The 16,918-nt window shown below is 44.6% G+C and overlaps 1 long non-coding RNA gene across 2 annotated transcripts; it reads left to right on the forward strand.

Annotated features, from left to right (window-relative positions):
* The first annotated feature begins 963 nt into the window (after positions 1-963).
* On the forward strand, positions 964-2,725 carry LOC125507003 (uncharacterized). 2 transcript variants are annotated; one of them, XR_015604589.1, is made up of 3 exons: positions 964-1,522; positions 1,741-2,055; positions 2,192-2,725. It is a non-coding gene; the product is annotated as an uncharacterized LOC125507003 (long non-coding RNA). The 2 variants fall into 2 exon arrangements; XR_015604588.1 differs by having other exon boundaries at positions 964-2,055.
* The last annotated feature ends 14,193 nt before the right edge of the window (positions 2,726-16,918 follow it).

The following is a 16,918-nucleotide window of genomic DNA, read 5'->3' on the forward strand; positions in this document are numbered from 1 at the left end:
TACGTCTGGATTTTCTTTTGCATATTGAGGAGCCATCTCAGGAATCATTAAGGAGGAAACCAGACGTCTCATAATAAGGAAAGAGGCATTGAGAGAATATAAGGAAAGAAAGAGGGATTGAGATAATAAGGAAAGAACGACGGATTTCAGATGTGATAAAAAACAAAGAATGAGGGTGCGGGAAGATGCGGCAGAAAAGAAAGGGATCGGCCATGATGATTGAGGACTCAAGAAGGATTCCATCTCTGAAAGAAAAAGGTCAATGTCGTGCTGGGGAGCTCATATATGGAGAAACCATATTTGAAACAAAGACATGTACGGCCACACTCCATTATGAGTCAGAAATATATAAAATAACATGCGTATAATTTTTTTATGGAACATGCAAGTTGAGACTTGAGCACATACAAAAAAATATAAGCATATACAAAATTAGATGTCTTTGCACTCGAAAAAAACTAAAATCGTGGCTGATCAAGATTTTGAGTTATTCAAAAAAGTATTTTTTTTGTGGGGGAGTTATTCAAAAAATTAATGGGATGCACGAACGCATGGCTTACACAACATCACCCACAGCGGACATAACCTGACCATGCAATCGGATCATCATCACATGTGCGACCGGTCTCCCAAATCATGCAATTTGGTGCAAAAATATCATAATTTACCGTCTCCCAAATCATGCAATTTGGTGCAAAAATATCATAATTTACCTACATGGTCGAGGCCGATGAATTTCTTCTTTTGTGTCTAAATTTGTTGGACCGCTTCATTTATAACTCTATGCTTTATTATTAGGGAGATGATTGAGTCTTCGGATTCACCGTCATGGAGTTTTTGCAGAGAAGCCCCCGTGTTTTTAGTATTCAAGCCGCAATCCTATTTTAAGTGACTATAGAGAAAACGTTTCATTTTTCCAGAAAACACCCTATCGTTTGGTATATTCAACCCGCAGTTCTTTTTAGTGGAGAGGCGTGGAGGAGATATGCCGGTCTCTGTCGCCCTGTCGTGGATCGCCACGGCTGCCAACACCCGGCGCCGCCTCCTTCGCTGCTGATCAACGCCGCCACCACGCCAGGCACTGCCTTCGCCTCGCCGTCGTCCCCCTGTGTCAACTTCCGCCTCCACCGCGCGCAAAACCAATCGCCATCGCGCCCCCGCTCCCGTTACGCTTGGCCTCCCTTGCTGGCGGCCCTGCCCAGTGCGGCCTTCCTCACCACGCGCTGCCTCCTGTGTCGCCAGCATCACGCCCAGCGTCGCCTCCCTCTCCGGCGCGCCTGCAGCCTCCACCGTACAATGGAGTCGCCGCCGCTGCCACCCCCTTCCCTGGACGTGCTTCCTGTTTGCAACAATCAAGGTGGATTAAAGCGGCCGTGAGGTCAAGGAGAGGGAAGGTCCAGGCATCGGAGAGGAGGAAGAAGGTGGTGAAAGCTGTTCTGTTGCTGCTGATCCTTTCCAAGCTAGACACGCCCATGTTTTGTTGCTGCCGATCCTGTATCATAGTGCCCACAATATGTTTGAGGTAATGTCCACCAGGTTGCTTTTTGATTAATTATTAGTTCAGTTATTACATGGACCTGTGAAGATACTTTAGTTTGATCGAGTCCATATAATTGAGTTTGATCGAGTCAAACATGGAGGAGTAACATCTATATATAGAGATTGATAATAAGTAAGCCAATGCCCGATTCAGTTCTTAGCTCTTATGTCTACATATGCAATGACTGAATATTACGACAGCCAGCTCAGTATTCAGAGGTAGAGGAATAGCCTGCAAGTGCACGTATTCGTGATGCTTGCGCGGCGAGCCTTCTTCCTGGCCACCACCGGCACCACCAACGCCACCGGGAAGTATTCATCCGCCAATCCAGTTGCGGCGGCGCCCTCCTCCGAGACACTCTCAGCGAGCCCCCTCACCTAATCAACCCCATCCTGTTGTGTCACGTCTTCCTTCAATCCGGCGGACATCGACTCGCCGGCTCGGCTCTAGACTCACTGGCGAGTGGACCGGCGAGGGAAGATTATGGCATGGAGATTAGTCACTATATGCAAAAGGTGCACCTACTTTGTTTTGTTATTAGTATTACCAACAGTAAAGTGCATGAATGGGAACTGAGAGTTTGAGACAGGCTTGCAGTAAGCTGTAAGCCGCGACCATACAATTTTAGTATCTATTCGTGTGTCCGTGCAGGAAAACGGAGAACGCCTCCAACACGATAGCCATGGGTGCCCGACCCGGATTTCACATATTCTTCGGTGTCATAAGAAGGAAGCCTCGACCGGATCACATCGCAAGTTCTAAAGACAAACGGTCCAATGTCGCCTCCGCCAACTTCGCGGGAAGACCATCCACCGTTGTCTCTGTGGACTTCGCTGCAAGACCATCCGCCGTTGCCTCCGCCGACTTTGCCGGAAGACCATCAGTTGTCATCTCCGCCTACTTCGCCGCAGGTATCTTTTTTTTTTGCAAATTATGATGCAACTATTTTTGATTTACAACCAGAGCTTACTGATGGTTATAGGATGAAAAAACGCGCATATAAGTTGCAAGATTTTGAATAGCAATTTCTATGTATATGTTCTCCTGCACTTGTGCTGATAAACTCACTCACTCACTCACATGGACTGTGGTTAATTAGAAGAGACAGTCACATGTGAGGATGAAAGCTTGGATCAGCTTCTGTAGTCGCTATCTTTCATTTACAACCGAGTTTTCTTATGGTTATAGGATAGAAACTTTGTATTATTTTGCCATCTTCTTTCCTTCGTGAAACTAGCTGCAGCAAGTAGCAATTTAAACTGATGCGAGAAAGTATCTATCTTTAATGTCCAACTGAAGATTTTTCAGTTGAAAACATCAACCAAGATACAACAAATCCTCATGGTCAGCAATCTTACCGTTATAAAGTTTCAGTCATCCTTTTAGATAATTAGGCCTGAGCTCGTTAACTTCCCATCTTAAGAAACTGTTGTCAAGGTAGTAGTGGATGCTGCAATTGATAATTACTTGTGCTCTGAGATGGTGGCTCCTAAAAATGATTCAGCACATCCTTGTGATTTTGAAGACAAAAAAGAAAGAGAGTTCTCTTACTTGCTGGATATACTATTACTAATTGCTTCTGCATTGAGTATCAGCTGTATAAGGTGCGCCAGTCCCTTTGACTATTTTGCATGCAATGATATGTTTGGCATGCTTGAAAAAATACAAGAAACTTACTAAGTGGTCAAGGGCACAAAGTAAAACTTACTGTAACTTAGCTACCAATGTAACATACTACTGGTCAGGTTTTACCACTCACCATTAATATGCTGATGGAGTTCTCCAATTCTGAAAACAAATTCACCATGCATTGAATGGATCATTCAATTGTGCAATGCAAATGGTGTGTCCTCTGTTAGTCAGAGGATCTGAGAATCGGGATAGATCAGGATGGGTTTCATATGTGAAATTTTGCTTAATGGATGCTTCAAGTTTCCTCTAATCAGCAGACCTATGGGATACGGGCCTCTGTTTGCCCCTGGTACTCCTGATGCAGGAGCTACACTTCCAGTTTGACTGCCTGAGGGAAGGGTCTCGCTTCAGTTGCTTTGGGTCATTATATGTTTTTTTTTGTTGAAGGGTGGTACATGCGCTTAACCGTGTCCAGAACTGAACTTTAGTAGTAGGGACAGCAAAATTATCTGAAAAATACTGTATAAATGGTCATAGAATGCCAAACAGTTAAGAAAAACTGTAAAGAAATGCGAACCGAAAGGAAGGGGAAAATTGTTTTCTAATGTTAGAAGTCCGATTGAACTCAGTAGTGGTTATCTTATCTCTGTTGGCTCTATGATAACCTTCTTATATATGCAAGTTACTCTGAAGCAGCAAGATAAACAAGGTGATGTATCATGAAAATAGGGTCTACGTAGCATAATCTAATTTGTGTATCTTTTCTCCTACATTCATTTCTTTACTTTGGTCCATAAGTTTCCAGAGATCTATTTGAAACAACTAACCTGTCCTACTAGCCTGTCCTTTTTTCTAGAATGTATAAGCCGTAAAACTGTACTTATTTTTAATATATGTTGAAGCATTTGGTACCAACAGATTTTTCCGCAACTAACATTGCGCATATTTGTCATGGTTGGATTTTGTTTAATATTGAAAACCTAAGATTAGAACTGTATACCAGGGGTCATGGTTAGAAGTTGAATGATAAGGGATGAAATAATTGATTTTGGGTCATAAATCAAATCAAATGTGATGATTCTTTCTCCCGTTGCAACGCACGAGCCCTTTTGCTAGTAATTTAAAAAGAAGGGAGAAAAGTTGTAGGAGGTCGAACCGTGCTCTAGGTCTGTTCGCATTGTGCCTCCGCCAACGACCAAGGTATTTTAAGTGCATAATTATGCATGCGCGATGCGAACTTCGCGAGCATATGCGACGAACGACGGAGGCAGAACTGCTAATCCAACTCAAAAATTGGCCGGTCTTGTGCAGTAGAGGCCGGTGGCTTAATGGCATATAAGTTATGCAGTTTAACGAGTCCACTTTGTACTTCGGCTGTGATGGCCGTGGTATACTCCTCGGAACGGAGGGGTTGTTCCTTTTTCCAGTGATCGTTATCACGCCGCATGGACCGGGCATCTTAAGCTTTTGATAGGCGTAGTGTGGGACCACATTGAAACGAGCGAACGCGGTCTGCCCAAGCAGTGCATGGTATCCACTGCAGAATGGAACAATATTAAAGATCAAGGCTTCGCTTCAAAAGTTGTCTGGCGAACCGAAGATGACTTCCAGTGTGATTCAGCCCGTACAGTGAGCTTCTTCGCAAGGTATTACACCTTTGAAGGCGGTTGTGGTGGGCTTGATCCTTGAGGTATCAATGCCCATTTTGCGAACAATGTCTTGATAGAGCAAATTAAGGCTATTGCCGCCGTCCAGAAGGAATCGTGTGAGATGGAATCCATCGATGATTGGGTCGAGGACCAAAGCTGCCAAACCTTTGTGACGGATATCTGTTGGGTAGTCATTGCGATCAAAAGTGATCGGACAGACTGCCGATGGGCTAAATTTTGGTACGACCAGCTTTATGGCGTAGTCGTCTCGTGGTACGCATTTGCGCTCCCTCGTAGGGATATGCGTCACAAATATCATGTTTATTGTTTTTACTTCGGGGGGGGGGGGGGGAATTGCTTTTGTCCCTCGGTGTTTGGCTGGCGAGTCTCCTCATCTTCACCGTCACTAGGCGGCCCCTTCCCTTTGTGTTCGGCGTTGAGCTTGCCTGCTTGTTTGAAAACCCAACAATTTTTGTTGGTATGGTTGGCGGGTTTGTCAGGGCTGCCATGAATTTGACAGGGCCGATCCAGTATCCTATCTAAACTGGATGGGCCATCTTTGTTTGCCTTGATTGGCTTCTTCTGTTGACCGGATTTGGAACCACTGAATCCGGCGTTGACCGCCGTGTCTTGGGTTCCTACATTATTGTTTCGACGCTTGTTTTTATTGCGTCGAGGCTTGCCATTGCCGTCCCTGACCTCAGAGATGCTAGGATCGCTGGTGCTATTGTTTCGGCGAGCCCGCCAGCTGTCTTCTCCCACGCAGAAGCGGGTCATCAGTGCGGTAAGAGTTGCCATAGGCTTTGGTTTTTCTTGGCCGAGGTGACGGGCCGGCCATTCGTCTCGGACGCTATGTTTAAAAGCCGCTAGGGCTTCGGCATCCGGACAGTCGACGATTTGGTTCTTTTTAATTAAGAACCTAGTCCAGAGCTTCCTGGTGGACTCTCCAAGCTGCTAGATGATGTGACTGAGGTCATCGGCATCCGGAGGCCGGACATATGTACCTTGGAAGTTGTCGCGAAAGGCGTCTTCCGAGTCTTCCCAGTTGCTAATAGAGTTTTCTGGGAGGCTGTTTAGCCAGTGTCGGGCTGGTCCCTTTAATTTTAGTGGGAGGTATTTGATGGTGTGAAGATCATCACCGCGAGCCATATGAATATGGAGAAGAAAGTCCTCAATCCATACCACGGGATTTGTTGTTTCATCATACGATTCGATATTCATAAGGTTGAACCCTTCTGGGAATTCATGCTCCATTACTTCATCAGTGAAGCAGAGGGGGTGTGCAGCACCTCTATATCGGGCCAAGTCGCGACGCAGCTCGGATGGAGTCCGTCTACGGTTTTCGGCCCGGGCGTGATTATGCTTGTCACATCCAGCTGGATAGCCGTCGCGCGTCGGTGCACGCCCCCGCGATCCGTAGATCGATCTGGCCTGGCCTGCTCTATTGTCCAGGTCTTGCCGCAGGTCATATGTATATTCCTGAGCTGTTATGTCTCTATTTTTACGGCGAGGTAGTATGTGCTGGTGTTCGGCTTTAGTTAACGTTTTGTCCCGGCCACGAGGTGGTCGGTCAGCCGCATTACACGCTGATGGTGCGGACTCAAGGGCCTCACCGTCAAATTGGGGTAGCAGTTTATGCTTCGGGTAACTTTTGATTGGGCGCTCGAGGCCGTATTCCTCGGCTGCCAGGACATTAGTCCACCTATCGTTGAGCAGATCTTGATTAGCTTGCAGCAGCTGTTGCTTCTTTTTTAGGCTCCTTGCAGTGGCAATTAGCCGGTGCTTAAAGCGCTCCTGCTCGAGAGCTTCCTCGGGCACGATAAAATCCTCGTTGCCGAGGCTCACCTCATCCTCAGAGAGAGGAAGATAATTGTTGTCCTCCGAGTCTTCGTTTTCAGCCTGTTCATCGGGGCTAACTTGCCCATCTTCCCGGTTGTCCTGTTCGGAGGTCGGCTCGACGGGTTCTTCCTTGTTTTCGGCATCGTCCAGAGTGTTGTTGCCTCCTATGCCAGTATTGTTGTCTTTTCCATGGCGTGATTTAGAGCAGCGCTGTCGGCATTTTGGTTGTATCTCGGGAGGTTTATCCTCTACTGGATTTTTCTCATTATCGTCGTCACCCTGCTTGGGTGTATCCACCATGTACATGTCATACGAAGAGGTGGCTGTCCAGCGTCCAGTAAACGGCGGGCTTTGGGCCTGCTCTTTTCCGGCATCGCCGTCCATACCGCCGATGTCTTCGGAGTCGTAATCGAGCATGTCAGTTAAGTCCTCGACAATGGCAATGAATTGGGTGGTGGGTGGGACGTAAAATTCCCCGTTCTCAGCCCCTAGTCTGGGATGGGCGTAGTTCGGATGTTGCTCCTTCGTAATGACGAGGGATCGCATCAAGTCCAAAGCCTCGCTTAAAGGCGAGGTTTCGCCAGGGAGAAGTGAATCCATGGAGTATGGCGGGAAGGGGATTCCTCAGCCGAGCTCACACGATGCTGACTCCGAGAGTTTGGAGCCAGTGTCCGGGGAAGAGTCCGGCTTTGTGATGGTTGCCAGCGACAGTGCTTCCTCCGGCTCTCCCGTACTGGGCTTAGTGACCACAGATAGTCCGGCGGGTTTAGAAATCCCGTCTTCGGACCTGGCGATGCGCTCCGGCTCTAAGGCCAGAGAGGAGGTTGGGGTCATGAATCCTTGGAAGATCAAGTCTCCTGGGATGTCAGCGACATAATCCAAGTTTCCATAACTAATCTGGTGACCTAGGGCGTAGCTGTCGATCTGCTCTAGATGGCCAAGCGAGTTGGCCCGTAGTACGAAGCCGCCAAACACAAAGATCTGACTGGGGAGGAAAACCTCCCCAGGGCAGCATTGTTGTAGATGATTGATGGAGCCATCGAACCTTCTGGTGACGACGCATCAAAACTCTCAATGAAAGCACCAATGTCGGTGTCAAAACCGGCGGATCGCGGGTAGGGGGTCCCGAATTGTGCGTCTAGGGTCGATGGTAACAGGAGACAGGGGACACGATGTTTTACCTAGGTTTGGGACCTCCTGATGGAGGTAATACCATACGTCCTGCTTGATTGATCTTGATGAATATGAGGATTACAAGAGTTGATCTACCACGAGATCGTAATGGCTAAACCCTATATGTCTAGCCTGTATGATTGTGATTGCCTCTACAGACTAAACCCTCCGGTTTATATAGACACCGGAGGGGCCTAGGGTTGTACAGAGTCAGTTTACAAAGGAAGGAATCTACATATCCGAACGCCAAGCTTGCCATCCACGCAAAGGAGAGTCCTATCCGGACACCGTAGGAAGTCTTCTGTCTTGTATCTTCATAGCTAATTAGTACGACCCATGTTACATAGTCCGGACGCCCGAGGACCCCTTAATCCAGGACTCCCTCACTAGGAGGCCATGGTTGGAGTGGTGCCAACAGAAGGAAGGGACCAGAGGAGAATGAGTGTGGGTCTTTGGCTATGGTTGGGAGCTGGGGATCAAGTTAATATAGCGGGCGAATGGCAACGAGCTGCGACAGACGGATGGACGGCTGGCGCCAGAGTAGGTTCGCCGGCAGCCGCGTGTCATTAATGTGGGCGGCGGACGGAAGGATGGCCGTGGCGTCGTTAACACTGAGCAGTCGCTTGCACCGGGATGCCGCACGGGTGGCGCTTTCTCGGCCGTCGTGCTGCTACAATGTCGGCGCCAGTGAGAGGTCGCATCGGGCGTGAATGCAGACGCTGCTTCAGTGACTTAACTACAGGTGCGTTGGGTCACTGACATGTGGGCCCAACAGGCATCTAGCCCGCATGTTAGTGTAACAACTGCACCTGCTGTTAAGTCTGGTGAATGTGGCATTGGCGTTCTGGAGAGACGGTGACTATTTCAGGCGGGAAGCGCGCGTTAGCGATGGAAGGGGTTCCGATAGGCCAGGGCGGTCAGACGCTGGCGTGGTGGTAAAATGTGAACTCATGGATGACGAGCCTTTGAAGAGTATGCGGCACGTATTGACAACCAGGCGTCCATGCAACCGCTCTTGTCGCGAGCTAGCCTTCGACGACCACCATTAGACACCACACAACCATGCATAACATACGAATAATGGACGAATCGATCAGACACACACTCGTGTGTAGTGGCACTATGATCGGTTGCTCACGATAGTACATACTCCGTACCATAGTACCCTCTCTAGCTAGGCTGTTTTATAGATTGTCATTGTGATGGACGATATACATGAGCAAGGCGCCGAGTCATGAGTATGACAGTTGGTGTTGAACCAGGTGAATACTCCCTCCGTTCCAAATTACTCGTCGTGGTTTTAGTTCAAATTTGTACTAAAACCATGACGAGTAATTTGGAACGGAGGGAGTACATGCTCGGTGTTCGTGGAGGCCTCCAGCAAACATCTAAACAGTAATATCAGGCACCGCCGAGGCGCACAGGTGACGGGCTCGCCGTTTGCATTGCGCCATGAGCAGGACTTTTATTTAGAGGGCGACGTGCATGCATGAGCATGGTTTGACAGCATGAGCATCACTGTCTGGCTGTCTCCACGCGTACATGCTACTTGCCTCTGTGGACGGTGTGCACTAATGTGTGCATCACATATAATATAAAAAAATCTGTTTGTGCATTTAACGCAAAGTATTTCATTTTGATTTGGCTGACGAGTGTGCGTTGCAGCGACGAGTCCGTGGTTTGATTCTTCACATACGCATAATTTTGGTTTTTATTTCTTTCTCCACTGACAGGTAGGTCCGCATAGATAGATAGATAAAGAACACGAGCTGATGAGGCGCATGCGGACTGTTTGACTAGTCAACCAGACAAATACAGAGCTAACGCTGAGCCAGTGACTGCATAATCACCATATCTCATATACAATGATCAAAGTGAGCTATCAAGACAACTTCGATGATCGCCAATGCATTTTACTCGGTAATAAATGACCAGGATTGAAGGGGAATCCAAATTTCCTTCGTCGTCTGTCCTTGAGCTCTTGACAAACCAATGCACTATACGGTTGTCCGGCAACTCCACCCCAGAGCTGTCACCTAGCATCGTTCCACCGCTCCGCACACTAATCGGTAAGGAAGCGATGGCATCCTGCCGCGCCGAGTTCCTCGCCGCCCACGACTGCACACACAATGGTAGGGAAGCAATGGCATCCCGCTGTGACGAGTTCATCGCCGCTCGCGACCTTACACCTATGTGGGTGGAATTTGAAGCTGCCAAGGCCGAATGGGCAGTAGAGCAAGAGGCGGCCAAAGCCGCATAGAGGGAGCGGAAAAGTCAGAAAGCACTCAAGAAAAGAGAGGCACGCTGCTGCAAGAAAGAAGAGGACGCACGCGCTGCTGCGGAGAGGTCGGCGGAGATCCAAGCATGGTGGGGTGTCGCCGACAAAGCCGGGAAGGAGAACGACGGTTGATGACCCACAAGTATAGGGGATCTATCGTAGTCCTTTCGATAAGTAAGAGTGTCGAACCCAACGAGGAGACGAAGGAAATGATAAGCGGTTTTCAGCAAGGTATTCTCTTCAAGTACTGAAATGAGTGGTAACAGATAGTTTTGTGACGAGATAATTTGTAACGAGCAACAAGTAACAAAAGTAAATAAAGTGCACCAAGGTGGCCCAATCCTTTTTGTAGCAAAGGACAAGCCTGGACAAACTCTTATATAAGGAAAAGCGCTCCCGAGGACACATGGGAATATCGTCAAGCTAGTTTTCATCACGTTCATATGATTCGCGTTCGGTACTTTGATAATTTGACATGTGGGTGGACCGGTGCTTGGGTGTTGTTCTTACTTGAACAAGCATCCCACTTATGATTAACCTCTATTGCAAGCATCCGCAACTACAACAAAAGTATTAAGGTAAACCTAGCCATAGCATGAAACATATGGATCCAAATCAGCCCCTTATGAAGCAACGCATAAACTAGGGTTTAAGCTTCTGTCACTCTGGCAACCCATCATCTACTTATTACTTCCCAATGGCTTCCTCTAGGCCCAAATAATGGTGAAGTGTTATGTAGTCGATGTTCACATAACACCACTAGAGGCTAGACAACATACATCTCATCAAAATATCGAACGAATACGAAATTCACATGACTACTAATAGCAAGACTTCTCCCTTGTCCTCGGGAACAAATGTAACTACTCACAAAGCATATTCATGTTCATAATCAGAGGGGTAATAATATGCATAAATGATCTGAACATATGATCTTCCACCAATTAAACCAACTAGCATCAACTACAAGGAGTAATTAACACTACTAGCAACCTACTAGCACCAATCCCGGACTTGGAGACAAGAATTGGATACAAGAGATGAACTAGGGCTTTGAGATGAGATGGTGCTGATGAAGATGTTGATGGAGATTGCCCTCTCTCGATGAGAGGATCGTTGATGATGAGGATGGCGATGATTCCCCCCTTCGGGAGGGAAGTTTCCTCGGCAGAACAGCTCTGTCGGAGCTCTAGATTTGATCCGCCAAGGTTCCGCCTCGTGGCGGTGGAGTTTCGTCCCGAAAGGTTGCTTCTTATTTTTTCTCGACGAAAGACTTCATATAGGAGAAGATGGTCATTGGAGAGCCACCAGGGGGGCCACGAGGTAGGGGGGCGCGCCCTAGGGGGGGGGTGCACCCCCCACCCTCGTGAGAAGGGTGTGGGCCCCCTAGTCTTCATCTTTGGCGAGGATTTTTCATTATTTATTATAAGGTGTTCCGTGGAGTTTCAGGACTTTTGGAGTTGTGCAGAATAGGTCTCTAATATTTGCTCCTTTTCCAGCCCAGAATTCCAGCTGCCGGCATTCTCCCTTCTTATGTAAACCTTGTAAAATAAGAGAGAATAGCCATAAGTATTGTGACATAATGTGAAATAACAGCCTATAATGCAATAAATATCGATATAAAAGCATGATGCAAAATGGACGTATCAACTCCCTCAAGCTTAGACCTCGCTTGTCCTCAAGTGAAAGCCGATAACAATAAATATGTCCCCATGTTTAGAGGTAGAGGCGTTGATAAAAATAAAATACGGACATGAGGGCATCATGATTATTCTCATAACGGCAACATATATAGATATTGTCATATGATTACTTATGTTCAAGTGATGATCTATTCACAATGTAAAAGTATGAATCAGAAACCTTATTGAGAACCAACAAACTATAACCTCAGTCATTGAAGCAACTGCAATTTATCATAACATCAAAAAGAGTCTATGTTAGAGCTAAAAAGTAAGTCCACATACTCAACTATCATCTAGTCCTTCATAATTGCTAACACTCACGCAATACTTGTGGTTACGGAGTTTTAATCGGACACAGAGAAAGATAGGGGCTTATAGTTTCGCCCCACAACCTTTTACCTCAAGGGTAATGTCAACAATAATAACTCATGCCCCCCTACATCTAATTAGATATATCTATCATGATCTTTCAAACACATTGGGCTTGCCAAAGGATAAAATGTAAAAAGGAAAGGTGAATATCACCATGACTCTTGCATAAGGTAGAAGATAATAATAAAAGATAGGCCCTTCGTAGAGAGAAGCAGAGGTTGCCATGCGCTTTTATGGTTGGATGTACAAAATCTTAATGCGAAAGAACGTCACTTTATATTGCCCCTTGTGATATGAACCTTTATTATGCAGTCCATCGCTTTTATTACTTCCATATCACAAGATCGTATAAAGCTTATTTCTCCCACACTAATCATAAATATTTAGAGCAATTTTTATTGCTTTGCACCGATGACAACTTACTTGAAGGATCTTACTCAATCCATAGGTAGATATGGTGGACTCTCATGGCAAAACTGATTTAAGGGTATTTGGAAGCACAAGTAGTATCTCTACTTGGTGCTGAGAATTTGTCTATTATGAGGGGGAAGGCAAGCTCAACATGTCGGATGATCCATGACAACATACTTTATCTTAGATATAAGAAAACATAACCCATTACATTGTCTTCCTTGTCAAACATCAACTCTTTAGCATGTCATATTTTGATGAGTGCTCCCAATCATAAAAGATGTCAATAATAGTATATTTATATGTGAAACCTCTCTTTCCTTATTACTTCCTATTAATTGCAACGATGACCAAAGCTATGTCTGCCAACTCCCAACAACTTTTAATCATCACACTCTTTCTATGTGAAGTCATTACTATCAATAAGATCAATATGAACTTTTGTTTCTTATTCTTTTTCTCTTTTCTTTTATTCACCCAAGATCATAGCAAGAAAATCAAGCCCTTGACTCAACACTAATCTTTATTAAATAGCTCACAGACTCGATTACATAGAGAGATCATAAAGCAAAACTTAAAAACTAGATCATGCCATAAACTTTATTCTACTAGATCAAAATACTACTAATAGGATCGAACTAAGGAAAACGGTAAAGATAGGAGTTGTGATTGTGATACGATACCGAGGCACCTCCCCCAAGCTTGGCGGTTGCCAAGGGGAGTGCCCATACCCATGTTATTATATCTCCTTGGTTGGTGAAGAAGGTGGAGGTGTTGTTGATGATGCAGGCTTGTCATCCATCTTCCAAGGCATAGGATCACCATCATAGAAGGATGATCGAGTCTCCGGAATCCTCGAATCTGCAGCCAAACTCATTCTTTTGAATCTATATTCATACTCACAGTTTTGGTTTTGCAGGTCATAGATTTGGGCTTGGAGGTGCTCGATCTTCTCATATAGCTTGAAGATGGCCTCCTCGGTGTTCTTGGCATCCGGCTTGTAGTTGTTAGTGAACTCCGCGAGCATCGTGTGGCTAGCGTTGATTCCACGCTCCACCATCCCCTGGCACTTGAAAACTTGTTGCTCCATTGCTTCGAGCCTCGTCTCCACGCTTCTGGTTCCCTTTGGTCCCTCAGCATCGCGGATGTGCAGCAACCCATCACGCATCTCAATGGCTTGAGGGTGTCGCAGCACCTCCGCGAGGTAAGGGTTGATGACCTTCTCGAAGAACTTGTCCTTGGAACCACTTGGGGACGTCATGATAATCTAGATCTGTCAGAAAAACAACTCGAAACAAAAACATGAGATTTTTGCGTGATACGGGAGTCAAACCCCCCGGGAGATTATATAATGAATTTTTACCGACCAAAATACGTATCGTGTAAGAAAATGGAGTCCGGAAGGCACACGAGGTGCTCACGAGGTAGGGGGGCGCGCCCAGGGGGGTAGGGCGCGCCCTCCACCCTCGTGGGGCCCTCGTGTCCTTCCCGGAATGCTACTTAATTTTCTATTTTTCTAAATATTCCAAAACGGAGAAATATTGCCTTAAAAATTGTTTTGGAGTCGGTTTACTTACCGTACCACATACCTATTCCTTTTCGGAGTCTGAAACGTTCTGGAAAGTGTCTCTTATGTATTCCTCCAGGGTTACGGTTTCAATAATATTGGTTTCAACATTTATGGGATTACCTAAGATATAATGTTTGATTCTTTGACCGTTTACCACCTTCGGATTTGTGCCTTCAAAGTTATTGATTTTTATGGCACCGGAACGATAGACCTCCTTGATAACATAGGGGCCTTCCCATTTAGAGAGAAGTTTCCCTGCAAAAAATCTTAAACGAGAGTTGTATAGCAATACATAATCACCTACATTAAACTCATGCATTTGTATCCTTTTGTCATGCCATCTTTTAACCTTTTCTTTAAACAACTTGGCATTTTCATAAGCTTGGGTTCTCCATTCATCTAGTGAGCTAATATCAAATAACCTCTTTTCACCAGCAAGTTTGAAATCATAGTTGAGTTCTTTAAAAGCCCAATATGCCTTATGTTCTAGTTCGAGAGGTAAGTGACATGCTTTTCCATATACCATTTTATACGGAGACATACCCATTGGATTTTTATATGCATTTCTATCTCCCGCGTGGTGTCCTCCATAAGTTTCGGAGTGGCACTTGCGTAGGATCTGTTCATGTTCATGCTCAGGTACACAACATCTAATAACACCATCTACTCCTTTATAAAGATGTGGGTCATCCCAAAAGTAATGTCTCAAATCATAGAAGAACTTTTTCTTTTGTTGGTATGTGAAGCTAGGTGGTATAAATTTAGGAACTATGTAATTAGCATAATCATCATACCAAGGGGTACTATGAGAAGTACTTATGACATTTCATTGTTCATCAGGAAAGCTATCATCAATAGGTAGTGGGTCATCAAGAACATTCTCTAACCTAGATAAGTTGTCTGCAACGGGGTTCTCAGCTCCTTTTCTATCAACAATATGCAAATCAAATTCTTGTAGCAAGAGAACCCATCTAATAAGTCTATGTTTAGCATCTTTCTTCTCCATAAGATATTTAATAGCAGCATGATCAGTGTGGATAGTTACTTTAGAATCAACAATATAAGGTCTGAACTTATCACAAGCAAATACAACTGCTAAAAGTTCGTTTTCAGTAGTAGCATAATTTCTTTGAGCATTGTCTAGAGTCTTACTAGCATAATGGATAACATTTAATTTCTTATCAACTCTTTTCCCTAGAGCAGCACCTACAGCATAATCGCTAGCATCACACATAATTTCAAAGGGTAAATTCCAATCAGGTGGCTGAACAATAGGTGAAAAGACTAATGCTTTCTTAAGTATTTCAAATGCTTCTACACAATCATCATCAAAGACAAACGGTATATCTTTTTGTAATAAATTAGTCAGAGGCCGAGAAATTTTTGAGAAGTCCTTAATGAACCTCCTATAAAATCCGGCGTGACCAAGGAAACTTCTTATACCTTTGATGTCCTTGGGACATGGCATCTTTTCAATAGCATCAACTTTGGCTTTATCAACTTCAATGCCTCTTTCAGAAACTTTATGCCCCAAGACAATACCTTCATTAACCATAAAGTGGCACTTTTCCCAATTCAAGACAAGATTAGTTTCTTCACATCTCTGCAAAACTCGATAAAGATTGCTCAAGCAATCATCAAAAGAAGATCAATAGACGGAAAAGTCGTCCATGAAAACCTCACAAATCTTTTCACAGAAGTCAGAGAATATAGCCATCATGCATCTTTGAAAGGTAGCAGGTGCATTACATAAACCTAAAGGCATACGTCTATAAGCAAAATTACCAAAAGGGCATGTAAAAGTAGTATTTGATTGATCTTTAGCCGACACAGATATTTGAGAGAAACTAGAATAACCATCTAGAAAGCAGTAATGTGTATATTTGCATATTCTTTCTAGCATTTGATCGATAAAAGGTAAGGGGTAATGATCTTTCTTAGTAGCCATATTTAATTTGCGGAAATCAATTACCATCCTATAACCTATAATAACTCTTTATGGAATTAATTCATCTTTATCATTAGGAACAACAGTAATACCTCCCTTCTTAGGGACACAATGAACATGACTTACCCACTGACTATCAGCAACGGGATAAATTATACCTGCCTCCAGAAGCTTTAGTATTTCTTTTCTTACCACTTCTTTCATTTTAGGATTCATATGTCGTTGAGGATCACGAACTGGTTTGGCATCTGCTTCCAAATTTATTTTATGTTGACATAGAGTGGGACTAATGCCCTTAAGATCATCAAGTGTATATCCAATAGCAGCACGATGCTTCTTCAGAGTTTTCAATAATCTTTCTTCTTCATGTTTTGAAAGGTTAGCACTAATAATAACAGGATATATCTTCTTTTCATCAAGATAAGCATATTTAAGATTATCACGCAACGGTTTAAGCTCAAACACGGGATCACCCTTAGGTGAAGGGGGATCCCCTAGGATTTCAACAGGCAAACTGTGTTTCAGCATAGGTTCCTGTTTAAAGAATACTTCATCTATTTCCTTTCTTTCATTCATAAACATATCATTCTCATGGTCTAGCAAATATTGTTCTAAAGGATCACTAGGAGGTACAACAATAGAAGCAAGACCAATAATTTCATCCTTACTAGGCAATTCTTCTTCACGGTGTTGTTTACTAAATTTAGAGAAATTAAATTCATGAGTCATATCATCTAAGCCGACAGTAACAACATCCCTTGTGCAATCTATGGTAGCATTAACAGTATTTAAGAAGGGTCTACCAAATATAATAGGACAAA

Source organism: Triticum urartu, chromosome 5A, assembly GCF_056163025.1.
Source record: "Triticum urartu cultivar PI428250 chromosome 5A, HENAU_Tu73, whole genome shotgun sequence".
NCBI classification, from domain to species: domain Eukaryota; kingdom Viridiplantae; phylum Streptophyta; class Magnoliopsida; order Poales; family Poaceae; genus Triticum; species Triticum urartu.